The sequence below is a fragment of the Sander lucioperca genome, chromosome 9 (genome assembly GCF_008315115.2).
Source record: "Sander lucioperca isolate FBNREF2018 chromosome 9, SLUC_FBN_1.2, whole genome shotgun sequence".
In the NCBI taxonomy this organism is placed as follows: Eukaryota; Metazoa; Chordata; class Actinopteri; order Perciformes; family Percidae; genus Sander; species Sander lucioperca.
This window is the reverse complement of record NC_050181.1, coordinates 31524669-31541692: the sequence shown is the minus strand read 5'-3', so window position 1 is coordinate 31541692 and position 17024 is coordinate 31524669.

The following is a 17024-nucleotide window of genomic DNA, read 5'->3' as shown; positions in this document are numbered from 1 at the left end:
AAATGTATGGAGCCAATTCAATAGCTGTGAAGTATTTGATAAACATACGTGTGTTTAAACAGTGCCATTTGTTCCAGGTCTTTCAGTAGGTGTGCATTCATGACCATTTCATAAAGGACCTTGTAGGCAGGGGAGTCTTCGGCCAACCACTCAGTGTGGTAGCATTTGTGTTCCATGCCATCTTCTTCCCAGCGATGTACCCCACAGGTATGGAGAATTGACTTCCATCGTCTCAGCAATTCCTGACAGTAACATCAGAGCACAAGCAGAAGTCTTTTCAGCATTGTCATAACATACAGGACGAAAAACTCATTTGAACAAAAATAGACCCTAAAAAACAAAATAGATGTCCTAAGGTGATGTGTGCGAGCCAGCAGTGACATTCCACTGTGCATTATACCTGCTTACAATATGCACATGAGAAATAGACTTTGCTTTTGCAATGTGTGTGTATATATAATGTATGATTGTGTACCTTTGGATCTCCTTTTGATGAGCTACAGCTCCACCACATGTGATTGCTCACTCTTTATCCAAGGTGCCAGGTCCATGCAGTTCTTGCGATTGGATGCCAAAACCAATTTTTTTTTTATTCCTAAATTAAAATAAGGAATAGCATTATAACAGTGAACTTCAGAAAATGCTTATTCTACATAGTAATTGTGATACAGAGAAACCCCAGACAGCACAGCAGAAGTATTAGTTGTGCACAATAGCTTACAGTAACAATAGACTAATATTTTGCGGTATGCCATGGATCAAACTGGTGTTCTATATTTGGAAAATCCTCCCTCATTTTCCTGATAGAGGGATGTCTGTCGGTTGTGACAACCTTTACATCGATCCCTTCATCAAGGAGCTTTTCCAGTCCTTTCTTGAAACCAATTGGCTCCATCGCAACAGAACTTTTGGCCTGGGTCACCTAGAGGGAACAAGTAAGGGTTACTGCCTACTGTTGATTACATTTCTGATAAAACTTTTTAGAACAATGACTGAAGTTTTGTATCGATTATTATATTTATTATTGATCATTTTTACCTGAATCAACTCAAATGTTACAATCTGATTGGTGGAGTCATCCATGAAGGGATACGTAGTGTTTTGCAGGAATGGCCTGGGCTGTCATTGTCCCATCTCCACAGATCTGCACTTCATCACCATCCAGAGTCTGGCAGATAAGTCTTGCTCTTATAGTGTCCTCCTGCTTTGTGTAATCTTCTGCGATAACTGGAATCAGGTAGCTGGACTGTATGCTATAGTAGGTGGTTTTCTGGGGCAGCTGAAGGTTCAAAAGCCCTGTCCAATCAGCAATGTCTGTGTAAGTAGCACCAGTGAAGAGTGTTGCTGCTGCTGCTGCTAGCAGGTTGTTCTCCGCCATTCCACGGACAGTTGGGCATGATTCAACAATCTCCAGTGTGTCCACTGTTACATTGCCATGTGACTCTGATCCTGCTGCCAGATGTTTTCACAGTTTGGTTCACATCACACATTGCAGCTCCACAAAAAGTGAATTTTTGGAAGAGTTCCATGAGTTTGGACTCATTAACCAGCCACTTCCTCTCTTTACATCCTCTATATTGTCTAGGAATGCTTGCTGTGCTTCCTGTGGTAGAGGTGGAGGGGCTTGTGTCAGGGACAAAACTGGAGTCAGCAGGATCAGCGGCAGGTTCTGCGGCAGGTTCTGAGGCCATGCTGATGTCCAAGGCAGATGTTGCTGAACTGATATCCATTTCAGAATAATCAATTTGGTGCATTTCCTGTTGATGATAAACCAACATGGAAAAGTTTAGTTTCTCTACTCACCATCAGTTAAAAATTGATTTTCAATATTCAGTTATTTGACTATCTATTTTGCATTTCCTGATGATCAAGATAAGTGTCAGCTGAATGATCAACATGTAAGTAAATGTTTTGATAACGTTTGTTACCTATAATGGATATATAACCTGGCTTGGTACTTACAAAGATTAGACTTTTTGGCCTGCAGGTAGCCATCATCATGGACGATGACGCAGTGTCCTACAAAGGAAATATAGATTGTATTTAGTTGTAAGACTTGTTGCATTTATCACACAGAACGCATAAAACCATTGAATGATAAAATATTAATTATCCTACTAATAGACGTGTCCAGCTGGGTGCCAAAAAAAAAAATCAATGGCTTTGTCCCATTAGCTGTCAGAGTAGTACTTGTGAGCTGCAAAGGTAGTGGGGCTTTGAACTCTGCAGTAGGTGCAGCAAAGGTTTTTCGGGGGGTTGAGTGTGGTACACCGGCAAACAGGCTGGAAGCATCCTCAACTTCCAGCAGATCCTGCTGCAGGTCACTCCATCCTGATTAATACATATTACAGAACATGAATAAAGGTTTTATTATTACAGGAATCGATATATTTGAAATGCAATTTATTACAGCTGAACCAAATGTATACAACAGCATATAATACAGTAAGGTTAGATAATTGCAGTGGTGTAGTCTACATGATACGCTGGTATACACAGTATACCCACTAAGAAGCCTCCTGGGGGAGGACGCACAGACCCCCCCACTATGATATGGCCCCCCTCCCCCAAAGGCAGATTCTGGCATACATACATACAGGACAGTATAGCCACTACAATATATTAGACTACACCACTGGATAATTGCATTACAATAGGCTACATTAGAATAAGGGGAAAGTAATAGCACAAGGCAAATTGTTTTTGCACAATGAACCCACAGGCAGTAGCCTACTATTTCACAAACAAGGTCACCGTTTCTTAAAAATGAAAACCTCCCCTCCAATTCATTAGCACTACAGTCCTGAGAGTTAGCTCTAGCACCGCTCATTTGATACTGGGGTGAAAAAGCGCATATGTGACAACACAATAACATTACAGGGGATACATGGAGCCTGAGAACAACTGCAAGGGTAGCGACCACCCGATGTTCAAGTGTTACTAATGTTAACACTGTTACAATAGTCATCTAAAAACATAATGGAACACTTACCGCAGCCGCAGGGGATCCACTTTGTCCTGTCTGTACTATCGATGGGATGGCCGTATCCTTCAGCACACGTTTCATGGTCTGTGTGGCTAATTCCATTTTTTCCAAAATAGTCATCCTCAGTGAAATTTTCTGAGCAAACACGACAGTACTTGATGATGGCTACAGGTGTGTTTGGATCTATATCCAGAGCCAGTAGCCATAGATTCATCCGGTCAGCGTTTTTGGTTGGAATTCTATTAAACATCATGGTATTACCTGGTCTCCCCTGTTTATTGTCGCAGCTCTTTACAATACAGCGAACACCCATGATTGTAAACTACGCTTTTACTATCTAATAATTGCTAACTCAACAAAGGCACTCGGTTTCTGTCGGCATAGGTTGGCAGGTTCTGCATTTACACCACCAGTCCATGTTCGTTCTGATTCTCCCCTCGACCTCAGTCCGTTCGGCATTTTGTTTATCAGCTTCCAAAATGTGTAACTCCTCGTCTGTGCATTCTGGCTCAAAAAGATATGGTTCTGGATCTTGGTTTGATACCAAGTAAAAATCCTCAGACAACTCCTCAAAGTCAGCCATGATCACCAGTCACATTCGCTACCAGCTAGCTATTCACATTGGTTTTGTTGACGGAAGTAACAACTGTGCTTTTCAGGTGTTGCACTCCGCCCAAGCAGCAGTGCCAGTTCGCCTTTCTGAGAATATAGTTCTCAGTATTTATACGGTTAGAAGATGGCTGTGTCTCATGTGACCTTGTTATTTGTACACGCTGTGACTATACAAAATCACAACATGTAAATAGGAAAATGTTGGCATTATTTTGTCACTTATTGGGAGCAGTAGGCTAGTTGGAGCCTGTTACCTCCAGGATCTGTGCTAGGCTAAGTGCTTGTCTAACTCTGGGGGTTACGGTGAATAAGCTAAAGTCCCAATAAGTTGGCATGTTCCTTTAAATCATAAAGATTCTGTTGAAGCGTATTAAAAGCAAGTTGTAACTGGGAGAGGGCCTGGTCTGCAGAGGGTGCTGAGCAATATAGTACAGTGTCATCAGCATAAAAATTAAATTTTACATTAGACACGTATATAGAGGATGAATAGCAGTGGCCCCGAGACTGACCCTTGAGGCATGCCTTTTGTTATTCTGAGATAGCGAGAAGTGCCGCCCTCCGCCTGCACAGATTGAGTTCTGTCTGTAAGGTAATTAACAAACCAGCTGACAGTTTGTTCAGAAAGTCCAGCCCTACACAGTCTCTGCTTAAGCACTATCACAGTGGTCCACTGTATCAAATGCATTAGAAAGGTCAATAAAAAGGGCTGCACAATGCTGCTTGTTGTCCATGGATTCAATAAAGTAATTTAAAACATTAAGAGCTGCCAATGTTGTACTATGCCTTTTTCTAAAACCAGATTGGAAGTCAGATAAAACATTACTGTTAAAAAAATCCTTTATTTGATCACTGACAAGGGATTCTAGAACCTTGACCAGGACAGACAGTTTAGAGATCGGTCTGTAGTTATTTAAGATAGAAGGGTCACCAAAGGCTGATTTCCAGATTGGAGGAATAACATTTGTGTTCAAGCACAGATTAAAAATATTAGGGGCACGGCAATAAAATTTGCTGCTAGCTTTAAAAAGTAGGGATCCAGTTTATCAGGGCCTGCAGATTTTGTTGTGTCCAAATGCTTGAGGGCTTTATTTACATCTGAAACTGTAATAGGACTGAAACTAAAAGACTGACTAGAAGGATCCGGACCAACAGTCTCAACTGTAGAGGAACACTCATGTTGAGGATTGACTGACTCAAATAAAAACCCTGAGGCTATGAAATATTCATTGAAACAATCAAGCATTTTGGCCTTGTCAGTAACTTTCTGTGAGTCTATCACAATGCTTGAAGGAAGCTCCTGGCCTTTACTGTTTTCTGAATTTGATAGTTTTCCGAAATTTTGATGGATTATTCAGGTTATGAGTGGTTTGAGAAAGAAAATGGTCAGCTTTACCTTTTCTAATTTTGAGAGTACATGTATTACGCAGTTGCCTGAAGACCAGCCAGTCAGAGTTCTGATTAGATTTTCTGGCTTTTGCCCATGCCACGTTGCGCTCATGGAGGATATTTGTTAAATCAGGAGAAAACCAAGCATTGTTTCGGCCTTTGACTCTGTATTTCTTTAGTGGAGCATACTTATTAATTATATTGGTAAACCCCTTATGAAAGAGGTTCCTGGCACTTTCAACATCTGCACTGATATTAATTTTTTCCCAGTCATAGTTAGATAAATCATGAAGGAAGTCTCGTTCTGAGAAGTGCTTCATATTACGCTCGACTATAATGCGTGGTTTTGTTTTAGGTATTTAAGTATTTCTAACTGTTGCTACGACACAGTGGTCACTGATGTCGTTTGCAAATATGGAAGCAGTTGAGTACTTATGAGGAACGTTAGAATCACATAGCGATGATTTTTCCGGGTTTTTAAAGTTTGGCCGTGTGGGACTGTCAACAATCTGAAAGAGATTTAATGAATCACAGTAAGCTCTGAAATCATCAGATACTGGTTGTAACCAGTTCCAATTAAGGTCTCTGAAGGCTACTAATTAGTTAAAATCAGAAAGGCGTTGCATTAAGGAGGGCAGAGCACTGCTAACAGCTGAAGGTGTCCTATAACAACCAACGACCGTTACAAACAACACCGTTACACCATACAAAGTGATTTAGAGACTTTGAGCTCCAAGGCTAAAAATTCAAACCGTTTAATTAACGATATTGACAGCAGTACATTAACTTGATACTGTTTTTTGATGTAGATTGCTACACCACCACCTCTATTATGGCGGTCAGGTCACGGTTTGTCAGGAATGGCTTGGACCCAAATGCAGTTTAGAGAATTTATTAAAACAAAAAATGAAGTACATACCATCTCAAAAAAACTGGAACACAGAGATGAAGGGTAGACACGAGACACAAACAAACTCACAGAACACAGCAACAGAATAAAATGATCCAACACCAGACAAAGACAAGACAGAAACTAAATAAACCAGGTAACAAGGACTAACAAGGGACAGGTGACACTAGGCTGGGCAAACAGGTGAAACACATTAGGGCAATCACAAGGGAGGGAAAACTAAACACAGGAAGTAAACTAGACAAGACAAGGGACACAAGACGGACTTCAAAATAAAACAGGAAACAGAACAAAACAGAAAATCACAATCATGACATAACCACTATTATTACTTTCTTTATCTGAAACTGATTTACTTAACCGGGTTTCAGACAAGAAAAATACATCAGCATCTGTAGAGTGAGCCCAGATACGCAACATGTCCATTTTAGGAACAAGACTGCGTACATTCAAATGAAAGAAAACAAGACCAGACCTTTCATTAAAATCTGCCAGGGTGTTAAAGCTTATAGGGGTGTCTGGGCCTGGGTTAGGCTGCACATTCACTGACAACAACAGTAATAAAGCAATTAAACATTTTTGCTTAAAGCAACACTAGAGAACTTTTTGTAACTTAAAATAATGTTTCCAAAATTGTTTCAGTGGTTCATCAACTCGTGACAGGGTGAACGGCACTTCTGCATTTGCGGCTCTCTACCGGCTATAACCGCACTATGCAAGTTTGCCAGATCGGGTAGTGGATCTGTAGTTCCAATGAGACATAATGGGACAATTCCGCTTCCAACCTGTAGGGGGACCGAAGCGGGAAAAGTTCTCTAGTGTTGCTTTAAGTGATTTCTGCCGGGCAGTCTGGCTCTGCAACATCAGGGCCAGACTCTGGTTAGAGTTCAGGTTTTATAAACACATTGGAGACATTGATGCTTTTATGATGTTGTTTTTTTCTGTTGTTGATGAGGAGTTGGTTTTTACTAGATGATATTATTTTTAAACAAATACTGAGATTTTAATGCATTAGCACTTTTTTTATTGTGAAATTGTACAAATTATAAATACGTAAATAAAGTGTTTTTGTAAAAATCTAAAAAAATCTTTCTTTCTGTCTGTCTGTCTGCTTCTCTTACCCATCGCTCTCTCTCTCTCTCTCTCTCTCTCTCTCTCTCTGTCTGTCTGCTTCTCTTACCCGTCTCTCTCTCTTTCTGTCTGTCGGTCTGTCTGTCTGTCTGCTTCTCTTACCCGTCTCTCTTTCTTTCTGTCTGCTTCTCTTACCCGTCTCTCTCTCTCTTTCTGTCTGTCAGTCTGTCTGTCTGTCTGCTTCTCTTACCCATCTCTCTCTCTTTCTGTCTTTTTCTCTTACCCGTCTCTCTTTCTTTCTGTCTGTCTGCTTCTCTTACCCGTCTCTCTCTCTCTTTCTCTCTCTCTTTCTGTCTGTCTGTCTGCTTCTCTTACCTGTCTCTCTCTCTTTAAGTCTGTCTGTCTGTCTGTCTGCTTCTCTTACCCATCTTTCTTTCTGTCTGTCTGTCTGCTTCTCTTACCCATCTCTCTCTCTCTCTCTCTCTCTCTCTCTCTGTCTGTCTGTCTGTCTGTCTGCTTCTCTTACCCGTCTCTCTCTCTGTCTGTCTGTCGGTCTGTCTGTCTGTCTGCTTCTCTTACCCGTCTCTCTCTCTCTCTCTGTCTGTCTGTCTGTCTGCTTCTCTTACCCGTCACTCTCTCTTTCTGTCTGTCTGTCTGTCTGCTTCTCTTACCCGTCTCTCTCTCTGTCTTGTCTGTCGGTCTGTCTGTCTGTCTGCTTCTCTTACCCGTCTCTCTCTCTTTCTGTCTGTCTGTCTGTCTGTCTTCTTCTCTTACCTGTCTATATCTCTCTTTCTGTCTGTCAGTCTGTCTGTCTGTCTGTCTGTCTGCTTCTCTTACCCGTCTCTCTCTCTTTCTGTCTTCTTCTCTTACCCGTCTCTCTTTCTTTTTGTCTGTCTGCTTCTCTTACCCGTCTCTCTCTCTTTCTCTCTTTCTGTCTGTCTGTCTGTCTGTCTGCTTCTCTTACCTGTCTCTCTCTCTTTAAATCTGTCTGTCTGTCTGTCTGCTTCTCTTACCCGTCTCTCTCTCTGTCTGTCTGTGTCTGTTTCGCTGTCTCTGTCTCTGTCTCTGTCTCTGTCTCCCTCCCTCCTTCTCTGTCTCTGTCTCCCTCCCTCCTTCTGTCTCTCTCTCTCCCTCCCTCCCTCCCTCCCTCCAGTGTCATTTGTGATTTCATCCATGTATATATCCTACTTCTTTTCAGGCAATATATTCATCTCTCAGCTCTTTAGGGTCATGCTTGTTTGTTCTATGCAATGGATATGTCTGATAATAATACAAAGTATTTATACTTTCAGCCTTTTTAGTCAATTTATTGGAACTTCCACTTTTGACAGTATTACAGTTTAGCTTCCAGCTTTTCTAGAAATGTATTTCAGCTCTTAGCTTATTAAGGTTATGCAGTTCAGCTTCCAACTGATAATTTTACATTTCATTTTTCAAGTTTTTAGTGCAGTGCACTTCAAAGCAGTTCAAACAAATTTTTTCATATTTCTGCATTTTCATCAATGTTTCTGACAGCATTTGTAAGTCTAACATACTTATTCATAATTTGAGTTAGAAAATGAATTCAGACCTCACAACATTCTACATCGTTTGGCATCGTTGAACTTTTAAAGCCAACAATTCAGTTTAGCGTCAACTTTTCAAAAAACCTTTAAATATTCCACATCTTTTATACATTAGCAGTGTTATTCAACTTTTTAATGAAATTCATGTCCATTCATACTTTTCCACCTATTCTCACTACTTCAACTTCTTCTTGTGTATTTAAGCTATTAATCCAGTTTAGCTTTAGCAATTTAGCTATTCAGCATTCCCACGCATTTTCTGCAGGAAATGCATTTTCTATTTATTATTATTATTTTATTTCATGTCATTGTTTTGTTGTTTTTATAACATTAAAAACATGCTACTGTGCCTTTTGTTTTATGAAGGATGTTTCCATTGTTATGATAACAATATGTATGCTGCTTAATAATATCTGTTTATGTTTGTCTTGTGTTGGACCCCAGGAAGAATAGTCTTCTTCACTACAGTGATGACTAATGGGGATCCTTAATAAACTATAAACATAACTAGGTCATAAATCTAGCTTTGTTTCCATCCACTAAATTTAAGCCATTTACCGATTAAGAGAAAATTTGATGAGATTGAACGTACAAACTTTGTGTCGATATTCACATATCGGCCTACATGTCTTGAGTTTTTACGCTTATTCTCAAATTTGCTTCAACTTAAGCGAAGGTCTTTGCTTATCTCTCCAAGCACAGCCAGTGTGTTGAGCTTGCATCCACACAGGTTCATTGTCTGTAAATAAATTGAATAAAAAGGACTGCTAAAAACATTTCAGTAGTTAAATGTGTTAGTCTTTTTCTTAGGTGGTTGAGATGCGCTGGTTGCCTGTAGCTACCTAGCTACATCCATTAAAAATAGAGACAAGAAATTGTCTCCCCAGCTGCACTTGTAGTAAGTAAACTGTCATGGTTGCAGAATATATACTGCTGATTGGTTGGGGCAAAACAAAACAAAATACCCTATGACACTATAACACACATGAACACAATGTCAGAATAAATGAATGAAGTGAAATTTCATGTCAGTCTTGGACTACGGTGATGTGATTTATAGACATGCATCCTCTTCAACTCTTAAATCTCTGGACTCAGTCTATCACTCTGCTTTGAGATTCATAACCGACCATGTCTATGTCACACATTGTACTTTATATAAAAATGTGTTGGGTCTTCTCTCCAAGAAAGACGTGATACTCACAGTTATCTCTTAATGTATAAGGCTCCTATTGGGAAAACTACCACACTACAACACGTTCTCACACCCATCTCGTAAAATATGGACGCTTGGTCAGGTGCCTTTGTCGTTCTTATTGACGCTAAAAGTCTCCTTTAGCGCTTTAAGTAAACGTGCTTGGTCGGGACTATTGTCGTCCCTTTAGCGCTATAAGTAAACGCGCTTGGTCGGGACTATTGCCGTCCCTTTAGCGCTATAAGTAAACGGGCTTGGTCAGGACTATTGGCTATGTGGTTGGGCTTACGGTTCCGTGACAAGCGGGAACTACGGGACGGTTAGGTTTAGGAAAGGGTTGTGGGTGGGCGTATGGTTCCGTTACACGTGGGAAGAACAGGACGGTTGGGTTTAGGAAAGGGTCGTGGGTGGGCGTACGGTTCTGTGACACGCGGGAGGAAATAAAAAAACAACTATAGCAAGCGGGACACGAACCCCACTCTCCTGGGTGAAAGTCCTGTGTTTGATCCATCCACCACCCCAACCAATGTCCTTATGTGGAAATTCGCCCTTACATACTACTCGCTAAATCCTATCTAACTGCTGCTCTCCCCAGTGTGTTACACAAACACGCTGAAAGACGCCTTTTTCGTCGCATCAGATGCTGACAGCCACTGTCCAAACGTCCTTATTTTACAAGTTCGGAATGAGAACGGGTTGACTACCTTACAGAACAGAGCTTTTACTTCCTGTTCCTCGAGCTCGCTCTGAACTTGGAAAAACTGCTTTTATCTTTAGTGCCCCTGACTCCTGGAACAAATTATAACACACCTTAAAATCAACTCTCTTGTGTCTTTTTAGACAATTTAGAAATTTGGTTTTAAACTGCAAAGTTCTACTTGTAATTGCTACATAATTGTACTTTCTTTTGCATCCTTATTGTCCTAATGTTTATCAAATCATTTTCCAATTCAGAATATTTTAGTGTCTTTCTATTTTTCTTATGATCTTTTCTGTGTTGTTTTGTCTTTAAAACTGACTCAATGTCATTGTAAATGAGGGACGCCCCTCAATGATCTCTCGAGTATAAATAAAGGTTGAATGAAATGAAGATGAGGGCAGTTTTATATTAAAAGCTACGCGTCATTTTAATCCAAGGAAAATTGTTGCCGCTTTTAGAAGGAAACTCAGACCATTAAAAATGAGGTCTGAATTTCCCAAAAAGAATGCTCTTCTTTCTTAAAATGAACAATTCTCATAACGAAAACGCTATCCGGTCACATGTCGACCGGTCACATGTCACAAGTTTAGCGGCCTTTACATTTAAATTTAGCCGAGAAAAGGGGACTGTGAGCCGGGTCCAGAGCACTGTGAGCTGTCGGCCCTTTCAGGGGTTGTTACAGTTGAGTTTGGCTGACAAAAAGTGAGCATCATGCATACGAAATTTAGGCACCAAAACGACAAAAAAATGGTGATTTGCAGTACTCCTAGGACACGAACACGCGTTTCCTGGGTCTTTTGTTCTCAACAGGACACAAACTCTGCTCCCCCGCTTGTTTTATGACCTCTCTTATACAGCAGCACCTTAATGTGGTGCTGACAGTAATAAATATGTGGCATACATACGAATTATAGTGCCTTGCTTTTTGTAGTGATATGTACGAATGGTTCATGAGAACAACCTGAAATGAATTATTTACAAACTGAGACAGAAAGATTTGATATCAAACTTTTATTTTGTTACAGAGACACCACTGGAAAACAGAGAGTAAGGATGTCTGTCATCATCAGTACACTGTCACTGTTGTACACGTTCACAGAGTCATTTCAAATGTAACAGTTCAGCCATCCACACTGCAGATAGCCCTCAACATAGTCCTGCTAGCCCAAATTTGACGGCACACTCAAATAATCCTAGTCCCAATGCTCCATCCAACAGTGTGCGGAGGAGGAAAATGAAAAAAAAGTGGATTGTGGCTTTATGTAAAGCGTATGTGTTCCAGTCCCAGAATGCTGTTCAGTATCTATCTTTACATGTACACACTTTGAATACAGACTTGCATCCCAGTTTAGGTCTGTTCTTAGTGTCTTGTTAAAGCACAGAGTGCTAATATGAATTAACAAAGGAGATAACATGTAGAAACAACACTAAAATTAAGAAAAACAATGGGTTTTTTTGAGTGCTAGCTAGCTAATGCACACTGTGAAGACAAATCACTGGTTTTGGTTGGCAATTGTGCCTGTAAAAACACCCCAAATTAGAATATTTGGGGGGCATGGTGGCACCCTGAAAGCTTCTCAGAGTTACTCAGTGTGTGTATGTAAGCCAGCCAACAATGCAACACATGTACTGTACAGCAGAATCAAATATACAGGTGTGTCATCAGCGTACACCGAAACATAGCCACTGAGAGTCACCACACACAGATTGAATACCATTAATACTCATTGGATGTAAGGTGTGACATCATCTCTGTCTCAATCGAATGACTATTCCTCTCTGCTTTTTGCCCTTAAGCTTTTTATTTAGCTCTCATTTACCACTCATGTATACTCCACAGAGTGTGTTCTGTCAGGCTGCACAGTCCACTGACAGCTGCAGAGAACACTAACATTCACACAAATGGTGGTAACCATGGATACATGTCTGGGTCCTGCAGCAAGCAAAGCAGATCTAAGCTATAACTGCAGTCAGTGTTTCCTACAGCTATGAGCAGAATGTTTGGTGTGTGTGTGTGTGTGTGTGTGTGTGTGTGTGCAGTGTTTCCCATACATAGGTTTTACTTGGGCGCACCGCCCAGGTAGATTAAGACCCGCCCAGGTTGATAACATCCGAATTACATCGTTTTCCAAATCAACAATGTTTTTTTTTACAGCGCACACAGACCAGCGGCCTCCAGCCCCTCCCCCTTGTGAAGTCACGCTCCGCGTTCATGACGGCGCCAACACTTCACTTCAGGCTCAGAGTCTATAGTTAGTAGTATCTTGCTGCTGGTGGTCTTGCTGTGGGATTAACTGTATTAACAAACCGTAGAAATGCTGCGGCCACACTGCTGTGAAAGCTCCCTGAACGTCATTTATCAGAGTTCGGTTGTTACCCCTCTCTGCGGCAGTCTCCTCCACTCCATATCTTTATAACGGAGCTAACCGGAGCTAACCGCTAACAGAGCTAATCGTTGCTAACTGAGCCTTCAGTTCCCGTTCTCTGTGCCTGAATCCATTAACTGTATTTATGGACTCAAGCCATAATAAAAGCCAAGATTTTATTAAATTGGCTGTAAAAGTACTACAACTACAACTCAGAGTTGTTTGAATGACAGAAATCTTCAGATGAGATCTTAATGAATGCAACTAGGACATGTATAGTGTGTGTGTGTGTGTGTGTGTGTGTGTGTGTGTGACATAATTAACATGACAGCAGCTGTTTTACAACCACTTTCTATTAACATGTTAGAAGCGTTGTAGTGTACCAACAGATGTGAGGCCTGGGTTCAGTCCATTGAAACCTAGAAATGGAGTTATAAATGTAATTACAGACTTTTTAGCAAGTCTATGCTAAACATTAGCATTTTCCATCAAGCTTACAACCCAAACTGGATATATACTGATGAGTATAAAGATACAAATGTCTATGTACAGCAATAGAAACAGCTAACCTTACTGTTGATCGTTATAAACAGCTAGTAGATCATGTCGACTGATTATAAATCGGATAGAAAAAAACACCAAGACCTACACCAAGAATTCATTAAGAATCAGTTTTGTATCATATTCTGTAACCACTCATTGTGGATCCTATTAGATCTACATGACATAATATATAATAGCATTGCAGTAACATGGTAACAGTCCTGCTGGACAGTTTTCTACGACAGTCCACTGTCTTGATCACATGAAGAAATAGTGCAACATTTTGGGAAATTCTTTCCAAGAGAACACTTGAACAAGAGCGTAACTACAAATGCTCATGTTTTCATTGCTCTTGTGGTGTCCAGCGGTTTGTAGTCAGTCTCAGAGGTTGAACTCCAAACAGAGCCAGGCTAGCAGGTTACCTCTGCTTCCAGTCTTTATGCTAAGCTAGGCTAACCAACACTTCCTTCTTCACTAACTGTAAGTATTCCAACCATGCAACCATACACATGGGAGTGCAGATGGTTGCCATGGCAATTAGCAACACATTTGACAAGCAGATATAAAACAACTCTTTTTCATATACCCTAATCAAAAATATCTGTATATCATATCAATAGAGATTCAATAAAGTAAAAGACAAAATAACTGATTATTATAAATATGACAATTATTAAGTAGTTATCTGTTATCACATTCATCTGATTCTGATTTTCATAACAAACGGGTATATATATGTGGTGTGACCAGGAAGCCATTCATTGTGTAACAAAAGGTAGTATGTGAAGGCTAGCTATGTATGCTAGCATAACAAACAACAGGGACTCTTTGTATGCAAGCGAGCTAATAAACACTGACGCACATTTGAACTAGTGTATTCCCAACTTAAGACTCACTTCAACATCAGCTAGTTCAACCCAATTTTATATACATAATAGTATGAGGGATAAATATAAATATGATAGTTAAGGCTCCAGTTTGGCTGGAGTGTTCCAGGGTTTACCAGCTGAAGGAATCATGCAGCTAGCTAACACATTGTGCGAAGGCTTCACAGATGATCAGGCGCAGGGACATTCTTCCAGTAAAATGCTCATTCTTGAGATCACCGTGACATTGTAATCACTGTACTTCACTTGGCACACAGATTGCTTGGACACTGAGATTATAAACTGCCTCCTCCTACTCTAACCATATTTAAGCACAGATGCAGGCCGCCAGGGAGCATGGTTCTCAATTTACCAATGCAAAAACTTCAGTGAAGTAACAATGTCACTTCTTAATTGGAAAAATACTTAATCACAATACTAAAAATCTGAATTAGTTATGCACATAAAAAATTTTTAAGGTTATTCTGCCAATACTTTGACTATTGATTGTACGCCTTACCAATCCAAAGGTTTCCCTTGCAAACACACATCAGTATCCAAAATCAACTTCTCTTTTCCACCAGACCATATCTAACAAGGCTCAGCAAATAACATTTCAATCAAAACATAGTTCTTAGTTGCTCTTGCTAAAAGCACATACAACTATACTCAAATGTACAATTTTGAAACTAAGATATTCACTTTCAAATATTTGTACTGAGTAGCGTATGTAACTGAAATTATAATCCACTGACATGCCTTTTACATGAAATATTGGATAACATTTTATAACACATTCCACAACATTGATCATATCAAAATATACTTCTCTGTCTCCAACACCATACAAAGAGAGAACACATTCATGTACGCGATTTGTTTTTACAGGGACTGTCTGACTGTATCACAGTATTCATGTTACACACCCTGTCTCACTGAACATCCTCATATGATATGCTGGAAACCAAAAGGCCTCATTCACAAAATGTATGGATTCACACATTAAATTAGAGTTTTCATTACATTCCTCTGGATGGTGTTACATTAATAGCACACCTGTATCCTGCCATGGTTGTTATAAGAAAATATTGGCTAAAGGTTCAGGCAGGTAAAGCAGCTTTCGTTAGGGGGTGGGTTATGTGTAGACAATTAAAAAAATGTTAAAGTCTTTCTGTATATACAAACTTGACTCAAAATTCTTGTAAATCCAGGCAGTTCAAGTTAAGTGTCCATGGCACTTCACCTGGTTACCTCAGTATTGCTGTGCTTCCTCTATGTCTGCTGCAGTTAGGGCTAAAACAATTTGAGGGACATATCGAATAGCAATTTCTCTGCTCTTTCTTCAGTTCTTTTAAATCAAGGCTTAAGACCTTTCTTTTTGATGCTGCCTTTCTTTAAACAATTGTTCATTTCTTATACTGAAGTTGCATTGTAGAAACTGTATGACAATCTATATAAGCATATAAAGAGAACTAAAAAACGGGAACGGCAAGGATTGCAGGTGGATTACGTGTATAGAGCAACGGCTTATACATTGTCCCATACTAGTAGCTTAAAATCTCGTATTTTATCTGCTTTTATATTTTTAATTGTTTTTAACTGCTCTTCAATGTTTTATGTAAAGCATTTTGAATTGCCTTGTTGCTGAAATGTACTATACAAATAAAGCTGACACCAGCTACTGCCTGTTCTCTCCAAACCTCCAGCTAAAATGAACAATGATATTAATAAAACCCAAAAACATAAAACTAGATCACTGATGACCACGAGAGGCACAAAAACCTTTTTGAATTCTTTTCATCAAACATGGTCAGTGTTTCTTGCTGACTCTATATCTGATTTAACTGTGTCCAGTCTTTATTGTTAGGTAGAAAAGAAATGAGCACTCGCACACATGTAAAGGAGTTGAGTAGCAACTGTCACATTCAACCATATAAACTTGTCATACCAGCTGATTTAACTAGAATACTCGCTATAATACATGTTGAAATATTAGAATATAAGTCCTCTCCACTCAGCTATTGCGTATTCCATTAAAAACATATGAATAGTCTCTTCACAACGCCATCACAGCAACATCATCACCAAAATCTTCACCATGGCCTTGCACCTATACAATAATCAAAAGGGACATCTGACCACACGTGGGAGTTTACAGAGATATAAAAATATGTACATAGCTATAAATATCCATCTGTTGACACTGTCATCACGCTGCAGTAATTGTGCTTTCTTGAACTTGACAGGATCCAAACTTGAGGATCTTTATGTTCCCAGGCAGATTAGCATCAAAACACTTGACTGAATCTCTATGCGACTAGCCCACAGCCACAGTAATCTTTTGATGGCACTTAAGTTAAGTTAAACAAAGAATGTAAATGATGAGTAATGTCCAAACGCTGTGTGTTGTTTCTGGTAATCAGCAAACAGTCAAATAAACATTTAGTATTAACAATGTTTTTCTTTTCCTCCAACATTCACTGAGTAGAAATGTCAAAATATTTTCTACATCAATTGTTTTGTATGTCTGAAGGTGCTAATAAATTCAAATAAATTGATCACAAAAAAAAAAAATCACATCATGAATTCAACGCATGCAAATACCAAAGCAAAGTCAGTGAGGAATATTACATCATAACTGGGAAATAGGGCCAAATAGTATAAGAATTAAGTTATTTCACAAAGTGTTAACATTTGAAGTAAGTTGTGGTTTTACTAGAAAAGTCACAATATTTTGAAAAAGTTTAGAGAAAAAGTTTAGAGAAACTCAGCCAAACTGATGGTTGTTGAGGATCTAAAGTTGTAGCTTTCAGAAATCTGCACT